This window comes from Scyliorhinus torazame, chromosome 2 (assembly GCF_047496885.1).
Source record: "Scyliorhinus torazame isolate Kashiwa2021f chromosome 2, sScyTor2.1, whole genome shotgun sequence".
NCBI lineage: Eukaryota > Metazoa > Chordata > Chondrichthyes > Carcharhiniformes > Scyliorhinidae > Scyliorhinus > Scyliorhinus torazame.
The window spans coordinates 87607567-87630636 of record NC_092708.1 but is presented as its reverse complement, the minus strand read 5'-3'; the positions used below and the strand labels follow the sequence as shown (position 1 = coordinate 87630636).

The following is a 23070-nucleotide window of genomic DNA, read 5'->3' as shown; positions in this document are numbered from 1 at the left end:
AATGGGGCTATATGTTAATCAGACATTTGAAAGACATTCTAACTATGGACAGTGCAGAGAAAAAAAGACCTAGGGTGGGATTTTCCTGTCCCACCCACTGAGGAACTGGAAATACCACCCTAAGTAACTTACACTGGTCCGTCAAATTTTCTGTCCCACCTGCAACAATCCCCGCCATGGGTGGGACTGGAAAATCCTGACCTTTAGTCTGACTGTGATTTAAGTCACTAAAAATAAGGATTAAGTCAACTTAATGGCCACACAGAGGTAAATTATTGTGTTCCACTTGATACCTATACATCATTGAATTCTTTACTTGATACCTATACAACATTGGATTATTTACTTAATACTTATAAAATATTGGATTATTTACTTAATACCTATACAATATTAGACTCTATGTATTGTTGAAGTCCTTCTGCAATTCCAACTGTCTGGAAGGTCAGTTTCACAGATGTTTCCTGAATTTATGTGATAGTTGTTTGCATTTTGAAATTTCAGCTTTAAAACTACTGGTCATCTCCCACATAATCATGGATAAGATCAGAAATCTGTGATGTAATCATGCAGTTATAATTGGGTGTTTCATTGGCTATTTGTAACTTTTAGGTTTCACGATTATGATTCAAAGTTTGTGAAATATGATGAAAACCATTTTATACTTCTCTTGGGGATTAAATTGAGTAATGTACTTGATTGTATTCATCTGGCTGGCAATATGGTGCAACGTATTGTGCAATTTAATATTGGGCTGAATGGTTGAATACCTTAAACTCAGTAAGTGCTCCTATGATACTCCTTGCAGTGACCTTGGAGTTTGGTGTCTTTAAATAAGCAATGAATGAGTTGAGCGAACACTTATGAGGTGGGCATCAGATTAAATACCTGTTAACATGGATGGAGCTGTTTCAAAATAAATGTCATAATCAAATTCAGACAATCTGAGAGGATTTAAAAAGACATAGTTATGATTTTTAAAGTGTCATATATTTTCAGATGTGTAAACACTATGTTAGGACCAATTTTCCTATGCTTCCAGTGTAATGTTATTTCTATTGGGAGCACATATTGAGAAATTGTGAGGCGTCCCTGGTATAAGCTCCAGTGGGTAAAGCACGCAATCGCAAAATCAATCTTTATTTAACAAAATTGAGCTTGTGATTAATCCCTATTCTTCTCTGTAAAGGAACTACCAATGTGATACGTGAGATTTACAGAGGAGGTGTGTGTCCTTAACGGGATTAATTATCACTATGTCTTCGCAGATAAAATATGCCTCATGGAAAACTCAATTAGCCTAGATAAATACAAGGAGTGCTTTGACTGGAAGAACTAGAAAGTGCTGAGAGTGATTCCCAATAATTACATGTCAAAAATACAGTAACAATTGAATCCATCATTAAGCTTTCAATCTCTTTTAAAAATACAATAAATTAAGCTGAATTAAAATTTCCTCCTGCAGACTTAAAATCTGTTACCACTTAGTCAGAAAACATTACGGAGCATATCCTTGCTAATTTATTATTTCAACAATTGCTGCGAATTCAACTCAGAAGCATAATTAAACTAATCATTATGATTATGACAGGTGATGAGAACGTAGAATCCTTTGCCAGAAATCTTTGCTGAAGTCTCAAGTAACAGGAATATTAAAGGGCATGCGAAGCAAGCAGGAGAACAGGATTAGATTATGTGACTCATGAAGAGAAACTAGCAAAAAAAAAATCAAATGATCTATCTCTGTGCTGTGACATTCCAAGATTCTATAGGGCCTACTATCCTTGGTCCCTCCTGCCTGAGAGTTAAACAGCACCCAGCACACCTGTAACAACACACTTGCCAATGACAGCAGTCGGATCTAGAAATTCAGTGGCAGTGCAGGCAACAATGTTACATTGTTCGAAGTTTCCTTGCACTGGAACATCCGGCAATTTTTTCAAATGGCAGTAAACATGGGAATCCCTCCTCTTACATCTTTCATAATGCTCCACTTGGCACATCCCTTCCGCAAATATGTGCTGGCTCCATCGGACTGCCCCAAAAACCACAGGGCAATATTCAATGGCTGAAATGCAGAACTGGCGGGTTTCTATTCATTTCTCAGCCTGTACTGAGCCTTGCTGTAAATCCCTCCATGACCTATCCTCTCCCTGTCACTGTGTAGTAATCTCCTCCAGCCCCTACAATCCTCCAATTTTCTTCTCTGGAACATCTGCTTAATTTCATCGCTCTGCCATTGGCGGCCGTGCCGTCAGCTGCCTGGACCCCAAGCTCTGAAATTCCCTCCCTAGACCTCTTTGCCTCTCACTCGCCTTTGTTAAAATCATCATTAAAGCCAGCTCCTCCAACCAGGGGCGGGATTCTCCGATATCGGCACGATGTCCGCCGACCGGCGTCAAAAACGGCGCGAATCAGTCCGGCATCGCGCTGCCCCAAAGGTGCGGAAGTCTCCGCATCTTGGGGGGCCGAACCCTCACCTTGAGGGGCTAGGCCCGCGCCGGACTGATTTCCGCCCCGCCAGCGGGCGGGAAAGGCCTTTGGTGCCCCGCCAGCTGGCGCGGAAATGACTTTGCCGGGCGGCGCATGCGCGGGAGCGTCAGCGGCCGTTCACAGCATCCCCGCGCATGCGCAGTGGAGGGGGTCTCTTCCGCCTCCGCCATGGTGGAGACCATGGCGAAGGCGGAAGGAAAAGAGTGCCCCCACGGCACAGGCCCGCCTGCGGATCGGTGGGCCCCGATCGCGGGCCAGGCCACCGTGGGGGCACCCCCTGGAGCCAGATCGCCCAGCGCCCCCCCAGGACCCCGGAGCCCGCCTGTGCAGCCGTGTCCCGCCGTCCCATAGGTGGTTCAATCCACGCCGGCTGGCGTGGGTTGACAGCGGCGGGACTTCTGCCCATCGCGGACTGGAGAATCGCCGGGGGATTCCCGCCGACCGGCGCGATTCCCGCCCCCGCCGTATCTCCGGTGGCAGAGAATTCGCTACACGGCGGGGGCGGGATTACAGCGGCCCCCGGCGATTCTCCGACCCGGTGGGGGGTCGGAGAATCGCGCCCCAGGTCTCTGGTGATATGTCCTGTTATCTCCTACTGTGGCACGATATCAAATATTGTTTGTTAACACTCCCGTAAAGCACCTTTTGCTGCGTCGCAGGTGCTATATGAATGCAGGTTGCTATTGTGACCTGCAATTCAGATTGTTCCGGAAGGGTGGACATAGTTTCTCAGTGCTGCAAAGTTCTTATAATGGACAGAATCTCTGTGCTACTAACCTCCTTTTCATTAAAACGTAGCCCCTCAAATCGTTATATTCTGATTAGGCCTCACATCCCTTTATTTGTTTTTCCTGCCTTTCTGTTGGTTTTAAATCCACGTCTGTATTTTTGTTTAAATGCCGAGTAATTTTTTTCTCATCGTCGAGGCTCTTTGTTCAGCTTGACGTGAGGCGGGCTGGAGAGTGTACCGATTTTAAAACAAAACTGACTGGTGACCTCAGTAAATTTGTGACAGGATTGCGATCAAACTGGCTTTGTCTCACCGGACATTGGATTAGTCTTGAAAATGAGCCTGGTGGGAACTTTCTCTCTCTGCTGTAAGACAGCAGTGTTTGGTGCACAGTCGGGAATATTGCTATCTGGTTCACTCTGCCCTCCTCCAGTATCCCCACGTCCCTCCCTTTTGTTTCCCACCACCGCACCTTCCCACAGAGTGCTAATTCTGTGCAGCGGAATGATTCACCTGTAGTCGGCTGATCGCATGGTCGCCCATCATTGCAATCTAGCAATGGAAATAAAGAGCTTGCATTTATGTAGTAGCTTTCACAATCCTCTGGATGCCCCCCCCCCCCCCCCCCCGCCCCCGAAACACTTTGCAACTGGTGGCACGGTAGCACAGTGGTTAGCACTGTCGCTTCACAGCTCCAGGTTCCCAGGTTCGATTCCCGGCTTGGGTCACTATCTGTGCGGAGTCTGCACATTCTCCCCGTGTCTGCGTGGGTTTCCCCCGGATGCTCCGGTTTTCTCCCATCGTCCAAAGATGTGGAGGTTAGGTGGATTGGCCATGTTAAATTGCCTTTAGTGTCCAAAAAGGTTCGGTGGGGTTGCTGGGTTACAGGGATAGGGCGGAGGCGTGGGTTTATTCCAAGGGCCGGTGCAGACTCGATGGGCTGAATGGCCTCCTTCACTGTAAATTCTATGAAATCTATGTACTTGCACAATGCTCAATATATCAGGCAAAAAAGGTACATCGAAATCAGTCCTTGGGACTCTGAAGATAATGGGCAGGATTCTCCGTCCTGCCAACCTTTTTTTCCGGCGCAGCATGCCCCCGCTGGCAGCGGAATTCTCTGTTCCCGCATTCGCCTAATGGGTTTCCCATTGTGGACCACCCTATGCCATGGGAAACGTGCGGGCGTGGGTGCGCTGCCGGCAGGGCAGAGGATTCCGCTACCGTCTCTGTATTCTTTAATGGTTTTTCGCCAAGTGCCAACAGATTTTTTTTTGCAAAAGTGAAGTTTACAGGGATATTATTCCAGGAATACTAAATAAACCTTTTTGCTTCCTTTATGTTGCTTTAAGTCAACCAAGGATCTATAGTAAAAAATGAGGCAGCTGAATCGCGACACTTCAGCCTTAAAATGTCAAAATTTGTGCCTTTGTAGAATCTGGGATTTTTGACTTAGTCACTAGACACTCAGGTTTCCACTACAGCAGCCCTATGATACAAATTTCATGGATTTGTAGGATGTGCTAAATAAGCCGTTAGACTGCTGGTGGCAACCATGTGCAAAGAATAGAATTAGGGATGGCTGATGTCAGCCAAGTTCAATTCTTTTACCTTTGCACCTGTCCTTCGGAATGTGTGCCACTATTTAAAATACACAGTTTCCTATAACTAAGCTGTAGTGTTTAGTTAAACTGAGATTGATTTGCTGACTTTTGGCCATATATGCAAGTATTCGAGTAATATTTCTACTGTTATACTCAAGAGACCACTTTCTATATTCTGCATCATCCTTGGAAAGCATTGGGCGCGATTCTCCGCTCCCGCGCCGAAGTGCCCACGCCGTCGAGAAACCCGTTGAGGTTCACGACGGCGCGAAACAGCCCCTATCCCGACCGATTCAGGGCCCGATAATGGGCTAGGAGCAGGGCTGCATCATTTACACGCGCCAGGCCTTGTCTCCACGTAAAGGCGGCGCCGCATACATGACGCGGCCGGCGCCGCATAACTGGCGTCACCCGTGCATGCGGCATGCGTGGTTGCCGTCCTCTCCGAGTCCGCCCCGCAAGAAGATGTCAGACGGATCTTGCGGGGCTGCGGAAGAAAGGAGGTCCTCCTTCAGAGAGGACGGCCCGATGATCGGTGGGCACCGATCGCGGGCCAGACCCCATTTGAGGCTCCCCCCCGGTGCAGGATCCCCCCCCCCCAGCGTTCCCGCACTGTTCCCGCCGGCAGCGACCAGGTGTGGACGGCGCCGGGGGGAACCTGCCGTTTTGGCCTGGCCGCTCGGCCCATCCGGGCCTGAGAATAGCAGGGGTGCCGGAGAATCGCCATTTTGGGTGTCTCGGCCGTTCCCGCCGCTTGGGAGAATCGCGGGAGGACGTCGGACCGGCGTCGCGGGAAATTTTGGCGACCCAGGCGATTCTCCAAACCGAGCGGAGCGGAGAATCCCGCCCATTGTGTTTCAAGCCAATTACTGAAGTAATATCTGAGGGCTGCACAATGGACTCCTCATTGGGAATCCCAAATTACATAGAAATATAGAATGGTTAAAATGCAGAAGAAGGCCATTTAGCCCATCCTGCCTGTGCTGGCTGTCTGCAAGAGCAACTAAACTAGTCTCATTTCTCCACCCTGTTCCCATAGCCCCGCAAATGTTTTCTCTTTATTTGCATGCAGGAGGAAAAGAAGAGACAGTAGAGGAAACCAGATTGACCACGCAGCAGAATAGGACAGTCAATCATCTGGACCAGGCTTGTCCAACCTTATCGCATTGTGTTGGCAGTTGTGGTGGGGTGGGGTGGGCATTAGGGAGGGTGCAGGGGGCAATGAGTAAATGTCAGAAAGCTAAGGATAAACACAACATTAAACATGAATTTCAAAAGCTGACGTGTCCAAAAATACAACTTGCTGAGCAAAAGAATAAGTCACAACAATAAATTGATAATTTTTTAATAAAAACAACCATTGGAGTGTGAAGGAGTGAGACCATGTGTGGCCGGCTCACTCGCAGTCTCAGGGAGCTCAGTCACTCCCTCACCTGCTGGGAGAGTTCTTTTTCGTGTGTGGTAATTGAGAACCCTGAGACTGGGAATTAGGCAGACAAATACTGTGAGTTAAGGCCTAAAAAGGAGGTCCATTTGGGCGCATATAGTGAGGTGTTTCTCGGCGCCTACAGCACTGAGGATGACCCTGCTATCAAACGGGGCTTTTTTTTAGTCTAGGTCAGCAACATCTGGCTGATGCCCCATTTACCTCACATCATTTTTAAATGTTGCCCCGATCTCTGGACCCGCTGGGACTCCCCACCGCAGCCTCTGGAGCCCCCAAAAGCCCCACCTTATAGGGGGTCCACGAGCACCTCTCACGTCACCTCTTTTTAAAAATATTTTTATTGAACTTTTAGCATCTTATATCAAATTTAGTAAACAAAACCAACACATGTATCAAAAAATTACAATCAACAACAGTAACAATAACCCAAGTAACAGAAATACACTCACCCCACCACTTTAGGGCAGGGCACCCCCCGGACTCAATCCCTGGCATGGGTCAACTTGCTCTGACAACCCTATCAGTGTCCTTGACAGCCTGGCAGTGCCAGAGTGGCAGTGCCAGGCTGGGACTGCCAAGCTGCCCTGGTGGCAGTGTGAGTGCCAGGGTACCATCCACCCCAGAATCTGACCACCCCAAGGGCCTCTGATGGCCTGGGAGCCCCCCCTCCCCCCCAGGTGCCGTTACGCATGGTTCACATTGTGTAGCCCATTGTTAAATGGCGCCATGATAAGGTCTCTCAGGAGTGGCCATTCGTTCCCAGGCCTCGGGAGAATTGGGCGCCAACATATTAGATGGGATTAATGCAGCCCCGTGACTCACTTAAATATGTAACTCTCGATCTCGCCTAGTGAGGGCAAGATCCAGACTGTGAGGTCTCGCAAGATCTCGTTATTTCTCGCAAGGTGTTCAGAGTGTTGCAAATCGCGCGAGAGGCTTCTTGGGAAATTTAATGGCCTCGCCACATCATCAAGTCGGGCGCTATGACTCCGTTCCATTGTGCGCATACTTTCCCTTTCCTTTCAACTCTCTCTCTCTTTCTCTGTCACACACACGCACACACTCTCCTCACATACACAGTCACCCTTTCATACACACACCACTCTTTCACAAACACACACACTCACTCCGCCTCTCTCTCTCACACACACACACGCATACACCCTCTCTCTTTAACACACACACACACCGCTCTCTATCTCTGCCTCTCACACACGCGCACACACTCACCCTCCCCTCTCTCTCTCTCTCTCACACACACACTCTCCCAAATACACACACACACTCACCCACCCGCTCACACACACACCCCTCTCTCAAAAACACATGCACTCACCCCCTCTCTCACACACATACCCCCCTCTCTCTTTTACTCCCACACAGAAACACATACACCCTCTCTCCGAGACATACACACTTCTATCTCTCTCTCATACACACACACTTCCATCTCTCTCTTACACACATACACCTCTCTCACACACACACCCCTCTCGGTCTCATACGCACATACTACAGATTTTGTGATAGCTTTTAACTGTTGTGTCAGTCAACTAATCCGCTGTATATTCCTTTATAAAGCAAGTTACCAATACTCTATACCAGAACATTGGAGTTAATACATTTTATTGAGGTTCCAGGCAAATTACAGAGAATTGTTGGATTCCAGAAAGCTTTGGAAGCTGTTCCAGTAATTAGACCCATGTGGCATTGTGTCTACATGAAGGTAAATCGACAGCTAAGAGGCAAACTCATTTGGTGCATCGTCACAAATGAATGGACTAGTACTATTTGAAAATTTCAACCCACCAAAGATTGGCCTCCTTTCACTGACCTCTTTATGGTTAAGAGATTAACTATGCTGCTCATAGTTACACAATTCCATCCTTATCCTGAAATTCTACATCAAAAAACTGTCAAACAAAAGAGCCAAATCGTCAGCAGTCCCTACGTTACACTTAACAGTGATTTATTGCATTTATTTACAAAAACAATGGGTTGTTTTGTCACTGTGCACACTCCTTCTGACCATGCAAGCTTTCTTTTGGCGTATTCCAATTCTTCTGGCACGTGTTACTTGAGGACGTGGAATCTGAGTTGCAGACAGCTGCTGTGAAATATTATCAACCTGTTAGAATAGGTGGTCCTTCACTCAAGGCACCCTAGTCCTGGGTAGACATTGAAAAGCTAACTCTTTGCCATTGACTACTTGGCAAACTGGTGCGAGATTCTCCGACCCCCCGCCGGGTCGGAGAATCGCTGGGGGCTGGTGTGAATCCCGCCCCCGCTGGTTGCCGAATTCACCGGCACCGGATATTCGGCGGGGGCGGGAATCGCGCCGTCCGGTTGGCGGGCCCCCCCCCCGCGATTCTCCGGCCCGCATGGGCTGAAGTCCTGCCGTTAAAATGCCTGTCCCGCCGGCGTAGATTAAACCACCTACCTTACCGGCGGGACAAGGCGGCGCAGGCGGGCTCCAGGGTCCTGGGGGGGGTGCGGGGCGATCTGGCCCCGGGGGGGTGCCCCCACGGTGGCCTGGCCCGCGATCGGGGCCCACCGATCCGCGGACGGGCCTGTGCCGTGGGGGCACTGTTTCCCTTCCGCCTTCGCACACGGCAGAGACTCCCTCCACTGCGCATGCGCGGGAATACCGTCAGCGCCCGCTAACGCTCCCGCGCATGCGCCGCCCGGAGATGTCATTTCCGCGCCAGCTGACGGGGCACCAAAGAAAGGCCTTTTCTTTGGAAATTCGTCCAGCGCAGGCCTAGCCCCTTAAGGTTGGGGCTCGGCCCCCCAAGATGCGGAGCATTCCGCACCTTTGGGGCGGCACGATGCCCGACTGATTTGCGCCAATTTGGGCGCCCGTCGGCGGACATCGCGCCGATACCGGAGAATTTCGCCCCGGTCCTGCAAAGATGCAGGGATTGTGGAGGATTGATGGATTGTTCCTTTGTGCTGTTGGGCTGTGACTAGTGGTGTTCCGCAGGGATCAGTGCTGGGACCGTTGCTGTTCGTAGTATATATCAATGATTTGGAGGAAAATGTAACTGGTCTGATGAATAAGTTTGCGGACGACACAAAGGTTGGTGGAATTGCGAATAGCGATGAGGACTGTCAGAGGATACAGTAGGTTTTAGATAGTTTGGAGACTTGGGTGGAGAGATGGCAGATGGAGTTTAATCTGGACAAATGTGAGGTCATGCATTTTTGAAAGTCTAATACAGCTAGGAAATATATAGCGAATGGTGGAACCTTCAAGAGTATCGACGGTCAGAGAGATTTAGGTGTACTGGTCCACAGGTCACTGAAAGGGGCAACACAGGTGGAGAAGGTAGTCAAGAAGGCATACGCATGCTTGCCTTCATTGGCCGGGGCATTGAGTATAAGAATTGGCAAGTCATGTTGCAGGTGTATAGAACCTTAGTTAGGCCACATTTGGAGTACAGTGTTCAATTCTGGTCGCCACACTACCAGAAGGATGTGGAGGCTTTAGAGAGGGTGCAGAAGAGATTTACCAGGATGTTGCCTCCTACACCAGCTGTGTAACCATGTGTTTAGCTGCTCTATCTTCCTATTTCTAGCCTCACTGGCATGTGGCACAGGGAGTAATCCCGAGATTACAACCCTTGAGGTCCTGTCTTTTAACTTTCTGCCTAGCTCCCTGAACTCCTGCTGCAGGACCTCATTCCCGTTCCTGCCTATGTCGTTAGTACCAATATGTACAACGGCCTCTGCCTGTTTTCCCTTTCCCTTCAGGATGCCCTCTACCCGTTCGGAGACATCCTGGACCCTGGCACCAGGGAGGCAACATACCAGCCTGGAGTCTCTTTCACATCCACAGAAGCGCCTATCTGTGCCCCTGACTATAGAGTCCACTGTGACTATTGCTCTTCTGCACTTTGACCCTCCCTGCTGACCATCAGAGCCAGCCGTGGTGCCACTGCTCTGGCTGCTGCTGTTTTCCCCTGATATGCTATTCCCCCCGACAGTATCCAAAGGGGTATACCTGTTCGAGAGGGTGGACAACCACAGGGGATTCCTGCACTGACTGCCTGCCCCTTCTGGTGGTCACCCATTTCTCTGCCTGCACCTTGGGTGTGACCACATTTATTTAACTGCTATCTATGACACTTTTCGCCACCTGCATGCTCCTAAGTGCATCCAACTGCTGCTCCAACCGAACCATGCAGTTTGTGCGGTGCTGCAGTTGGGTGCACCTTCTGCAGATGTAGCCATCCGGGACGCTGGAAGCCTCTTGGACCTGCCACATCTCACAGTCAGAGCACTGCACCCCTCTAATTGACATTGCGTGAATTAATTAATAAATTAAATTAAAAAATAATTTTTAAAACAAGTTACTGTTAACTATATGTTTCCTAGCGCTACCTTTCTACTATAAATGTAAATGCTAAATACAGTACTCTCTAATCTCTGGCTTAGATACCCCTTTAATTATGTTTAATTAGGTTTAACATGTTTTAATTTTAAATTTAGTGCAGATCCCCTATCAGCCAATCAGGTCACACCTTTCCTGTGACATCCCTTTTTCCGTCTCGTGCCCCCCCCCATCCCAATCCCCTCCCCCCCTCCCTCCCCCCTCCCTCCCATCCCCTCCCCCCTCCCCCTCCCCCCTCCCCCTCCCCCTCCCCCCTCCCCTCCCCCTCTCCCCTCCCCCTCCCCACTCCCCCTTCTCCGCCCTCCCCCCTCCCCCTCCCCCCTCCCCTCCCCTCCCCCCTCCCCTCCCCTCCCCCCTCCCCTCCCCCCTCCCCCGTCCCCTCCCCTCCCCTCCCTCCCCCCTCTCCCCCTCCCCCCTCTCCCCTCCCTCCCCCTCCCCTCCCCTCCCCCCTCCCCGTCCCCTCCCCTCCCCCCTCCCTCCCTCCCCTCCCCCTCCCCCCCTCCCTCCCTCCTCACCCCCTCACCCCCTCCTCCCCTCCCCCCTCCTCTCCCCTCCCCCTTCCCCCTTCCCTCCCCCCTCTCTCCCCTCCCTCCTCTCCCCCCTCCCCCTTCCCCCCTCTCTCCCCCCTCCCCCTCCTCTCTCCCCCCTCCCCCCTCTCTCTCCCCCCTCTCTCTCCCCCCTCTCTCTCTCCCCCCCTCTCTCCCCCCTCTCTCTCCCCCCCTCTCTCCCCCCCTCTCTTCCCCCCCCACTCTCTCCCCCTCTCTCTCCCCCCTCTCTCCCACCCCCTCTATCTCCCCCCCCTCTCTCTCCCTCCCCCCCTCTCCTCCCCCCTCCCCCTCCCCCCTCTCCCCCTCCCCTCCCCCTCCCCGTCCCCTCCCCCTCCCCTCCCCTCCCCCCTCCCTCCCCTCTCCTCCCCCTCCCCCTCTCCGCCCTCCCTCCCCCCTCCCCTCCCCCCTCCCCCCCTTCCCCCATTCCCCCTCCCCTCCCCCCCCTCCCCCCCCTCCCCCTCCCCCACTCCCCCTCCCCCCTCTCCCTCCCCGCATCTTTGGGGGCCGAGCCCCAACATTGATGGGCTAGGCCGGCGGCGGAGGAATTTCCGCCCCGCCAGCTGGCGGAAATGGCCTTTGTTGCCCCGCCAGCTGGCGCGGAAATTACATCCCCGGCGGCGCATGCGCGGGAGCGTCAGCAGCCACTGACAGTTTCCCACGAATGCGCAGTGGAGGGAGTCTCTTCCGCCTCCACCATGGTGGAGACCGTGGCGGAGGTGGAAGGGAAAGAGTGCCCCCACGGCACAGGCCCGCCCGCGGATCGGTGGGCCCCGATCGCGGGCAGGCCACTGTGGGGGCACCCCCCGGGGCCAGATCGCCCCGCGCCCCCCCCAGGACCCTGGAGCCCGCCCACGCCGCCTTGTCCCGCCGTTCAAAAGGTGGTTTAATCCACGCCGGCGGGACAGGCAATTTATCGGCGGGAACTTTGGCCCATTCGGGCCGGAGAATCGAGCGGGAGGGGGGCCCACCAACCGGCGCGCCGCAATTCCCGCCCCCGCCCGAATCTCTGGTGCCGGAGACTTCGGCAACCGGCGGGGGTGGGATTCACGCCAGCCCCCGGCTGGGGGTCGGAGAATGACGCCCAATGTCTTTGATAAGACCTTCAATCATGTCCATTCCATTTCCTGCACTTCTTCTCTCACCCCTTCCCCCCCCCTCCCATAACCCAATAGCCTTTCCCTTATCCTCACCTTCCTCCCACCAGTCTCCATACTAAATAGATCACCCTCCACCATCTCTGCCAAACCAACGTGATGTCACCACAATATGCATTTTTTCTCCTCATTCCCCTTTCGGCATTCCCAAGAGACTGTTCCCTCCACAACATCCTGATGTTCTCCATAATCAGCCCACCTCATTGCCCCTGCCCTTCCCATGGCAACCTTCCATGAAAGCACAAATGCAACACCCACATGTTTACATCCTCCCTTCTGACCATCCAAACCCCCGAGCGCTCCTTGCAGATGATACAGTGGTTCACTTGTATTTCTTTCACTCTAGTTTACTGTACATGTTGCTCTTGATGTCGTTTATCTGGTCAATGTATAATGATTTATGGACAGCACGGTAGCACAAGTGGATAGCACTGTGGCTTCACAGCGCCAGGGTCCCAGGTTCGATTCCCCACTGGTTCACTGTCTGTGCGGAGTCTGCATGTTCTCCCCGTGGGTTTCCTCTGGGTGCTCCGGTTTCCTCCCACAGTCCAAAGACGTGCAGGTTCGGTGGATTGGTCATGCTAAATTGCCCTTAGTGTCCAAAAAGGTTAGGAGGGGTTATTGGGTTACGGGGATAGGGTGGAAGAGAGGGCTTAAGTGGGTCGGTGCAGACTTGACGGGCCGAATGGCCTCCTTCTGCACTGTATGTTCTATGTTCTATTATCCTTAACTGGGGATTGATTTTAAATCTTAAAAATATACACAGACTAAGATTGTGTTGTTGGAATTCAGAGAATAATGTTTATAATGCCTAATTCTGTAAATATAAAAATGTATAAAGATTGGCTCCAGTTCTACCCTTCATCAATTGGCTTTCTGGATTTAGAACATGGTGGAAGATTTTTGTCTAAAATTGAAGTTTGGAAGCTGAGACAGAAAAATTGCAGATATAAAACTGCACTCCTCACAGCCAGTGTAAATTGTTGAGATATGATTACCATCCAATGTTCTCAGAGTCTGAACATTATGACTAATGGAATAATGAGTGGATATGTGGATATGGGTTACAGTCCTACCAAAGAGGAAACAAGTTATGGCCTAGTGATGAAATTTGGGGTCTTCTATTAGAGTTCTTAGATGAAATTTACAAGAAAGATAATCTGTAAAATTCCAAGAGGAAGCATGGCCAGATTTTGATAGAATTTAGAAAATAAATGACCATTCCATAGAGGAGTCTATCGTGGACTTTAACAGATTGTATAAAAGATTGACAAAATTAAACTGAGGGAACTGTAGATCATTTAAATTGCTGAATTATGCCAAGGTATCTCCTGTCGACATACTCCTGGTTCTAACTGGTTTTCAGTTCTTACAGTTGCAGACCCTGTTGGACCAGATGTCTGCTTACTTAAAGATGTCCCTGGGGACATAATCAGTTCCTCATGGAACAAATGGGACATTTCATGGTGACACAAAGAATGGTCGACTCAATGACTGCCAGGTTTCAAAATGGTCCAGCTAATGCGCACAGGTTTCAATACAATAGAAAGGCTAAAGACAAGCAGAATGAGGAAGAAAGCATATTTATTAGATTTAGATATTGCAGCAGATGATTGGGACAGAATAAACAAATTAACCCCGAGAATGTTCAAGGAACAGCAGAAAGCTGCTTCAGGTGTGAATCGACGTGTTTTTGCATGGTGCACTTCCAAAATGGAGAGACAGGCTCCAAAATGACACAATGCAGAGAACTCTGAGGGAGAGGATTGTCATAATATACACCAGTACAGACACACACACACACACTGATGGACATGCAGTGGGACCAATCAGCATACACAACACCGCAGCCAATCACCAGTGAAAGAACACGCACTATAAAGACAGGGGACAGGAGAGTTCCCGCTCTTTCTAGTAGCAGCCAGCTCGTAGCACAGAGCTCACAGCCTGCAACACAGACATTCACCATGTGCTGAGTGCATCACCTGGTTAGGACTAGGCAAGGGTCAACAGTTAAAGCTGGTATTGCATTTACCACAGTTCAAATATGTTAATATAGTCAACCTGATAATAAACTAGAGTTGCACCACTTCCAGTGTTGGTGACCTGTTTGTGATGCAGAACACCCAACACATCATGATACCAGGAGTGAACTGGTTCAGTCCAGATAGCCATACCTCAGCGTACAGTGACAACCAGCAACGATACCCAGGCAAGATATTCACAATCCGGGTTCCGCAGCAGCTCCAGTGCCACGGCGATCTCCGCGAAAACTGGCGGGCATTCCGGCAAAAGTTTGAAATCTTCCTGCTGGCAGCCGAACTAGAAGGCCTGGCCGATCCTGAAAAAACAGAGCTTCTCCTCACCATCGCCGGTGCCAGAGCAGAAGAAATCTTTAAAAAATTCAAGTTCTCCAAGGGGCAAAACAGGGGCGACTTCCACGCAGTCATGGACAAATTTGGCAAATACTGTGAGGAAACACACTCCAACCAGCAAGGAAAGGTAAGAGAAGCGCCAGTACTCACCTCGAGGCTGAAATCCCGGAGCAGAGAACGATTTTGGTCGGCGGCCATCTTTCTAAAGGGACTGCAGTTGTGCGATGCCGCGCATGCGCAATCACGAAAACGGCCATCAGTAAAGGAACCGCGATCTGCGCAAGTGCAAACGCCTCCTACGTGCTACGTCACGCGCGTCATGACGTCAGAGGCTCTGGACCACGCCCATTTAAAGGGGAAACGTCCCATCAAAGAAAAAATCTTCTAAAGCTGTAAAACAACCTTCCTTCACCTGGAATGACAGCACAATGCCTCAACTTGAACCAGGAAATGAAATAAACCTGCAAAGAACCCTGCAACAAGCAGTTACCTACGCCCAAACCGAATACGATTCCGTCTTCCCGCAGACCAGTGACACCGAGGACCCGAGGGAACCTTTTCGAGTCGCTGTTATAACAAAGAACAGGCTCTCCCCGAATCAAAACCACCAGCCACTGTCGGTGCACAGCATTGTTCCAGACGACGAGTGTGCAACCCTGGTGGTCAAACGATCCCAGATACGATTCCGCCTGGACACTGGTGCTTCCGCTAATCTCCTAGCGTGGTCAGCCTTTCAGACCCTTGGGGGGGGGGGTCCATTCTTCCATCGACCTGCCAACTAGTGGACGACAATGGGAACGTCATTCCTGCTACCGGTTCATGCCAACTCGAAGTGACACACAACTCGTGAAAAGGCACCCTTCCCTTCGAGATCGTGGGCTCCTCGAAGGACTCGGCGCTCAGGCGTGCAAACTCTGAAACATCGTTCAACGAGTATACTCTCTCTCTCCAGAGGACACGTCTGCCTTCCAGAATGCGGACTTCAAGGCGCAACTCAATGCCATTATCGACCAGCACCGCAACGTTTTTGAAGGCATGGGCACGCTTCCATACACTTCCAAAATCCTGTTCAAACAAGATGCCACACCTGTGTTCATTCACCTCGCAGAGTCCCAACACCCCTCAAGGACCGCCTCAAGCAGCAGCTGCAGGACCTCCAGGACCAAGGAGTGCTCTCCAGAGTGACGGAACCAACCGACTGGGTCAGTTCCATGGTGTGCGTAAAGAAGCCTTCCAGCGAGCTGCGGATCTGCATTGACCCAAAGGATCTGAATCGCAACATAATGAGGGAGCATTACCCTATCCCCAAGCGCGAGGAGATCACGTGTGAGATGGCTCGGGCCAACATCTTCACCAAACTTGACGCGTCAAAAGGATTCTGGCAAATTCAACTAGACATATCCCATTTGGCAGATACTGCTACGACAGGATGCCGTTTGGCATTATATTGGCATCAGAAGTATTCCACCGGATCATGGAGCAAATGATCGAGGGCATTGAGGGTGCGCGCGTCTATGTTGACAACATCATCATTTGGTCCACCAGCCTGCAGGAGCATATCAGTCGCCACCAGCGCGTTTTCAAACGAATACGGGACCAAGGCCTTCGCCTCAACAGCCAAATGTTCCTTCGGCCAGACGGAACTCAAGTTCCTAGGCGACCACATCTCCCGGTTGGCTGTGTGGCCGGATGTGGACAAGGTGGCAGCCATCACAGCCATGCAGAAGCCAGCGGATAAGAAGGCAGTCCTCCGATTTTTGGGCATGGTCAACTTCCTGGGGAAGTTCATCCCCAACCTTGCCTCCCATACCACAGCTCTCCGGAACCTGGTCAGGAAGATGACAGACTTCCAATGGCTTCCCGCCCACGAGCACAAATGGGAGGAGCTTAAGACCAAGCTTACCACGGCCCCGGTATTGGCATTTTTTGATCCCACGAAGGAAACAAAAATTTCAACGGATGCAGCCAATCCGGCATTGGGGCGGTGTTCCTGCAACACGATGAGGCCTCATCATGGGCCCCCGTTGCATATGCGTCACGTGCCATGACCCACACGGAACAGCGCTACGCGCAGATCAAAAAGGAGTGCCTACGCCTGTTGACTGGGGTCGACAAATTTCATGATTTCGTATAAGGCCTCCCCCAATTCACTGTCGAGACTGACCATCGCCCGCTGGTCGACGCCTATGTGGCCTTCATGGCCTCCAACTTGCCGGCCACGGATGATCGCCTTATCCACATTCGCCGCGAGACTGCGGCTGACCCCCTACTACAGCGTGTCATGTGCCACATGACGGACGGGTGGCTCAAGGGCCAATGCCCGCAGTTCTACAATATCAGAGACGATCTGGCAGTAGTCGATGGTGACCTCCTGAAGCTGGACCGCATCTTGATCCCGCACAGCATGCGCCAACTCGTTTTGGAACAGCTACACGAGGGCCATCTTGGCGTGGAGAAGTGCCGACGGAGGGCCCGAGAGGCTGTGTACTGGCCCGGCATCAATGAGGACATAGCCAACACAGTGCTCAACTGCCCTACCTGTCAGCGGTTCCAGCCGGCCCAACCACATGAGACCCTACAGCCCCATGAGTTGGTCACGTCCCCTTGGTCTAAGGTAGTCGTTGACCTGTTCCATGCGCTCGGCAGGAACTATGTTCTGATTGTAGACTATTTTTCAAACTACCCGGAGGTCGTACGCCTGCACGACATCACATCATCGGCGGTCATCCGTGCCTGCAAGGAGACCTTTGCTCGTCACGGCATCCCACTCACTGAGGTGTCGGACAACAGCCCCTGCTTCGCGAGCCAGGAATGGTCCAACTTTGCCAGCAGGTACAACTTTGTGCATGTGACATCCAGTCCCCTGCACCCCCAATCCAATGGCAAAGCGAAAAAGGACGTCCACATCATCAAACGGCTCCTCTGCAAGGGTGCCGATGCAGGATCCGACTTCTACCTCGCCTTGCTGGCCTATCGTTCGGCCCCACTCTCCATGGGCCTGTCGCCAGCCCAGCTGCTCATGGGTCGCACCCTCAGGACCACGGTGCCGTCCATTTACGTCCCAGACCTCGACCACGTTCCGGTCCTTCAGCGGATGCAACAGTCTCGTGCCCAACACAAGGCGGCGCATGACGCTCGGGCGACTGATCTCCCTGCTCTGGCGCCGGATGACAGTGTCCGCTGCCATCTTCCAGAGGGTGGCTGGTCTGCAACTGCTGTGGTTCTTCGGCAGGTGTCTCCCCGCTCGTTCCTGGTTCGTCTGCCTGATGGTTCCATTCGCCGCCGCAATCGGCGTGCCCTTCGTCTCGTTCCACGCTCGCTACGTGATCCTCTACTGGTGCCACGCCCTCCTGTTGTCCCCAACCTGAACTATGTGGAGATTCCGAATACTCTGCATCCTCCTCACTCTGCCGTGGCCCAGCCCGTTCCTCAGCCGGTGGCTCCTGACCCACCCTTGAGGCGGTCAACCAGAATTTGTCGCCCACCTCAGAGACTTGGCTTATGAGTTTTACAATGTTGGACTCTTTGATCTGTTCTGTTATACTGTTTCATCGTTCCAGTAATTTGTATATAATGTTCATTTCGGTGTTGGTGTGACACCCTATTTCTCAGCACCACGCACCCTCCCGTGTAAATAGATCAGCCTCATGTACATAGTCATGTAAATAACATGCACACACATAGTCAGGTACATTCACTACACGATATGTATTGTCATGCAGGCACATGTTCTTTATATAAAAGGGGGGATGTCATAATATACACCAGTATATTATGGTGCAGACACACACACACACTGATGGACATGCAGTGGGACCAATCAGCATACACAACACCGCAGCCAATCACCAGTGAGAGCACACGCACTATAAAGACAGGGGGCAGGAGAGTTCCCGCTCTTTCTAGTAGCAGCCAGCTCGGAGCACAGAGCTCACAGCCTGCAACACAGACATTCACCATGTGCTGAGTGCATCACCTGGTTAGGACTAGGAAAGGGTCAATAGTTAAAGCTGGTATTGCATTTACCCACAGTTCAAGTATGTTAATATAGTTAACCTTATAATAAAATAGAGTTGCACCACTTCAAGTGTTGGTGACCTGTTTGTGATGCAGAACACCCAACACATCAAGGATGTATCCAAACCAAGTATACAGGCCACAAAAGAGTTCTAGTTCTTTGATGGATGTGCTAGTCACAGATTTGTTTAATTTTGCGGTGCTTGCACTTCAACAGTGCATGAAACAGATTCAATAAAATGTTACCTTGATTTACTAAGTAGTGAAGATCAACATAAGTCTGAGGAATATAAATGTATTACTTGCTTTAGGTTTGGTGATGTCAACACATTGAGGTCATTTTTAAAAACATTTAGAGTATCCAATTATATATTTTTCCAATTAAGGGGCAATTTAGCGTGGCCAATCCACCTAGTCTGCATATCTTTGGGTTGACGGGGTGAGACCCATGCAGACACGGGGAGAATGTGAAAACTCCATACAGACAGTGACCCGAGGCCGGGATCGAACCCGGGACCTCAGCGTCACAGTCAGCAGTGCTAACCACTGCGCCAACGTGCCATCCAACACATTGAGGTCATTAAGGAGAGTTGTCATTTCATGTAATATGCTGCAATTAGTTATTTTATTCATTGTCGAGTGAAAATACCGTTGCTGTTTAGTAAACCTATTTAAAAAGCGGAAATTAAACTTGACATGGAGTGTTAAAAGGCAACTATTTTTGGAAAGTCAGTGGATCTGAAGTTTACCCAGTCAGTACACTATTGTATCGCCTTAACAAGGTCTAATGTTTCTCATTCAGACAAGTATTAGGCTGGTGTTAATGACATGAGGTGATAAGAATCAGAGCAAAATAAAGCAAATAGTCTTAAAGTTACATAATTTGTCAACCCTACTTGTTAAATTCTGCTGAAAGATGCAAGTATGATCAGTAAACAGTGTGCCAAGCTTTTAGAAGAGATTAGTGAGAAGTGTGAAATCTGTACAAAGTATCCAGAACATGGCTACGTCCTGTTGCAAGCTTTCCATTGGCATGTGCCTTTAACGAGGCAATTGCCACAGATCTAAAGACGTGGGGCAAAAACAAATATTTTCATTCTACATTTTATAGATCTAGTAACTAGATTTAGGGCGCGATCTAGCCACCGCGTGCGCCCAGCGCTGATCTGGGCATGCAGTTAAATAGCGGGAAAGGCCAAAATCACTGGGTGCAAATCTGTTTGCCAAACAGCTGGCCTGGTCCCGATGGCGAGTTTCGGATCTCACCCAAATATGGCAAGCATATCATTAACCCCACTTTGCATTAATTTAATTCTCATTAGCAAGATTGAAATTGTGCGTAAGGGCCTCCGCGGAATTAACCGGCTCTCCAGTGGGGAATCAAATGGGTCTCGTTTCGTACTCCTTTTTAAAAACGTGAAGCTGGAGCAATGGCTGCTGAGGGGAACTGAGGAGGAGAGTAGCCATTTCCATTTTCATCCGTACAGCTCAAGGGCACGGGAGCTGCTGCCTCAGTGCTCGAGGGGGGTGAGGGGCGCCTCAAGGGGGTTGGACTTGGTCGGAGGGAGCTGAAGCTTTCCAGGGCGGGGTACACCCCGGGCCTGGGGGGAGGGGGGAGGGACTGGAGGATGTTGAGGGAATCTCTATGAGCCCTTCAAGCCATCTTTTAATGTTGTTGCTGCCTGTCCATCCTACCAAACACTTCCAGGACAGAGCCCTGTTCGTGGTTATATGCTGAGGGCCACTTTAATGCCCTTTAACTGTGATCAGCCTCTCGCTTTGCAGCTGAAGGCTATTGTCAATAAAGAATTGCCTTGGTAGTTGTGACAGAAGAGGTTTACCAGGATGTTTCCTTGTTTGGAGGGAATTAGCTATGAAGAGAGGTTGGATCAACTCGGTTTGTTCTCACAGGAACGACGAAAGTTGAGGGGCGACCTGATAGAGGTCTACAAGATTATGAGTGATATGGACAGAGTGGATAGTCGGAAACTTTTTCCCAGGCCGCAAGAGTCAATTACTAGTGGACATAGGTTTAAGGTGCAAGGGGCAAAGTTTAGAGGAGCTGTGTGAGGGAAGGTTTTCACACGGAAGGTGGTGGAAACAGGTACGATAGTGACGTTTAAAGGGCGTATTAACAAATACATGAATAGGATGGGAATAGAGGGATACGGACCCTGGAAGTGTAGAAGGTTTTTGGGTTCGATGGACAGCATGATCGGCGCAGGCTTGGAGGGCTGGGGAGGGGGTGGGGAGAATCATTTTTGCACCGTTGGCAGTGAATTGCTCTTTTGCACAGCGACTATGTGCTTGTCCTTTTGCCTGGTCCCCAGAAAATTAACAGTGCTGGAGAAGGGGTGTTCTTTCTCCTTCTTCCGCTGTGCCCCGTGTCGGTGTGACCTTTTCCGGTGGTCTGTGTTGCTCGCTCTCACACATGCGCACACTAACTGGTACGCATAAGCAGTCATTCACGTCTATACTCTTTATGCATGCACACTCTTGCCAATATGCACGCACTGACGTTCACTGCTTTACTGTACACACATCGGGTGCCTTTCCACTGTAGAGAGGCCTGCTGTTTGGGGCGGGGGGGGCACTGTCTCAGCCGACGCGGTGTTGTATTCTTTTTGCTTTTTTGTCTTGATTTTGTCTTTGGTGTGCAGCTGTGTCCTCGTTATATTCCTGCCCGTTTTGTGCTTTCTTTCAGTGCAAGCTGCTGGTGAGGGGGTGGGGTGTTCTCTCGCCTCCTTCCGCTGGACCCGTGTGGGTGTCCTTTTCTGGTGGTTCGAGATGCTTCTTAGCGCCCTGCTGCCAGTGTAGGTCTGATGCAGGGGGCATGGGGCAAGGGGTGGAAACGGGGGGCAGGCGTGCGCTGCCTTGGCAGCTGGTGGCGTTGTTCGTTTGTTCTTTGTTTGTGTTTTCGTCTTTGGTGTATGGCTGGTGTCTTCTTCATCATCCTGTCTGTTCTGTGTTTTCCTTCGGTGGTTGCTCTGTATTTGGTTTTGTTTATAATGTGCTGGACCTGTTCTGGGCTGAACTGTGCCCCTGGGAGGGGTGGAATGGATTTCTCTCTCTCCTCCGCCGTGCTCTGTGTTTGAGCGGACTTTACCGGTGGACTGGAATGGTGAGTCTTTCCTCCGATGTAGAAGGTCGGTTGGGGGGGGGGGGTGGTGGGAGGTGTTCTGTTGCCAAGTGATTGGTGTCCTCATTGTATTGTCTTTTGTATTTTGATACTGTCAATAAACTAAAATATTTGCAAGCTGTGTTTGCTGCTTGCTCCTGCTGGTGGCTGCAGATGCCTGGAGGCTGCTGTTGATGTTTCCTTTTTTTTCTGTAACCGGAAAGAAGGACAATTCTTTCTAAGATACCTGGGTCCTGGGCACATGAGTCCAGAAGGTTATCGGTTTGAAACAAGAAGATGCTGCGTGACCTGGTGCGCGACATTGTTCCCAATGGGCCACCTGCTAGCGCTATTGAAGAAATTATTTCTCAGGTTGCTGATGCTTTTGTTGCTGGTATGGTGAGTGCTGCATATATCTGGCACATCACCGTGGATTAAACACGCTGGAAGAGCAGCACGGTGGCGCAGTGGGTTAGCCCTGCTGCCTCATGATCCCAGGTTCGATCCCAGCTCTGGGTCACTGTCCGTGTGGAGTTTGCACATTCTCCCCGTGTTTGCGTGGGTTTCGCCCCCACAACCCAAAGATGTGCAGGGTAGGTGGATTGGCCTCGATAAATTGCCCCTTAATTGGAAAAAGTGAATTGGGTACACTAAATTTATCTTTCGAAACCAAACACGCTGGAAGTCAAGGATGTTCAACTGCACCTTGAGCGGCAGTGAAATATGTGGATGCCAGAATTTGGTTCCTGTAGATTGGGCCTTGTGGGGGGCCCTCCACAACTGCAACTCCTGGTCAGAGAATGACACTGATATGGGGATCAAGTCACCCGTTTATGACAGATCATGTCTACGTCAAAGGTCTGCGCATGGTAACACATTCTCAAGCTTATCGTCTGTTTCTGTTGAGGAACCTGTGAGAGGTGATACCGTGTGTTTGTTTATTTCTGTGAAAATGAGCTGATGTAGCGTTGTATTGGTACCAATATAGAATGGTGATGATTCGTGTGTGTTTAATGATTAGTGTGATTTGTGGAAACGTTATACAGTTGATTTTCAAATCTTTGTTCCTGTTGACTGTTTAATAGACAAAATATTCTCAAGTGGATTCTTGTAGGTGTATGTGCCATGTCTCACACGATGATTGTCCATCACATTTCAGTCAAACTTTGAAGACTGAACTGTTTGCCTGAC

The 23070-nt window shown here is 50.5% G+C and overlaps 1 protein-coding gene across 2 annotated transcripts in view; it reads left to right on the top strand.

Moving 5' to 3' along the window:
- The window catches only part of cers6 (ceramide synthase 6), a 512798-nt gene that overhangs the window by 242763 nt on the left and 246965 nt on the right, over window positions 1-23070 (top strand). The window lies entirely within an intron of this gene.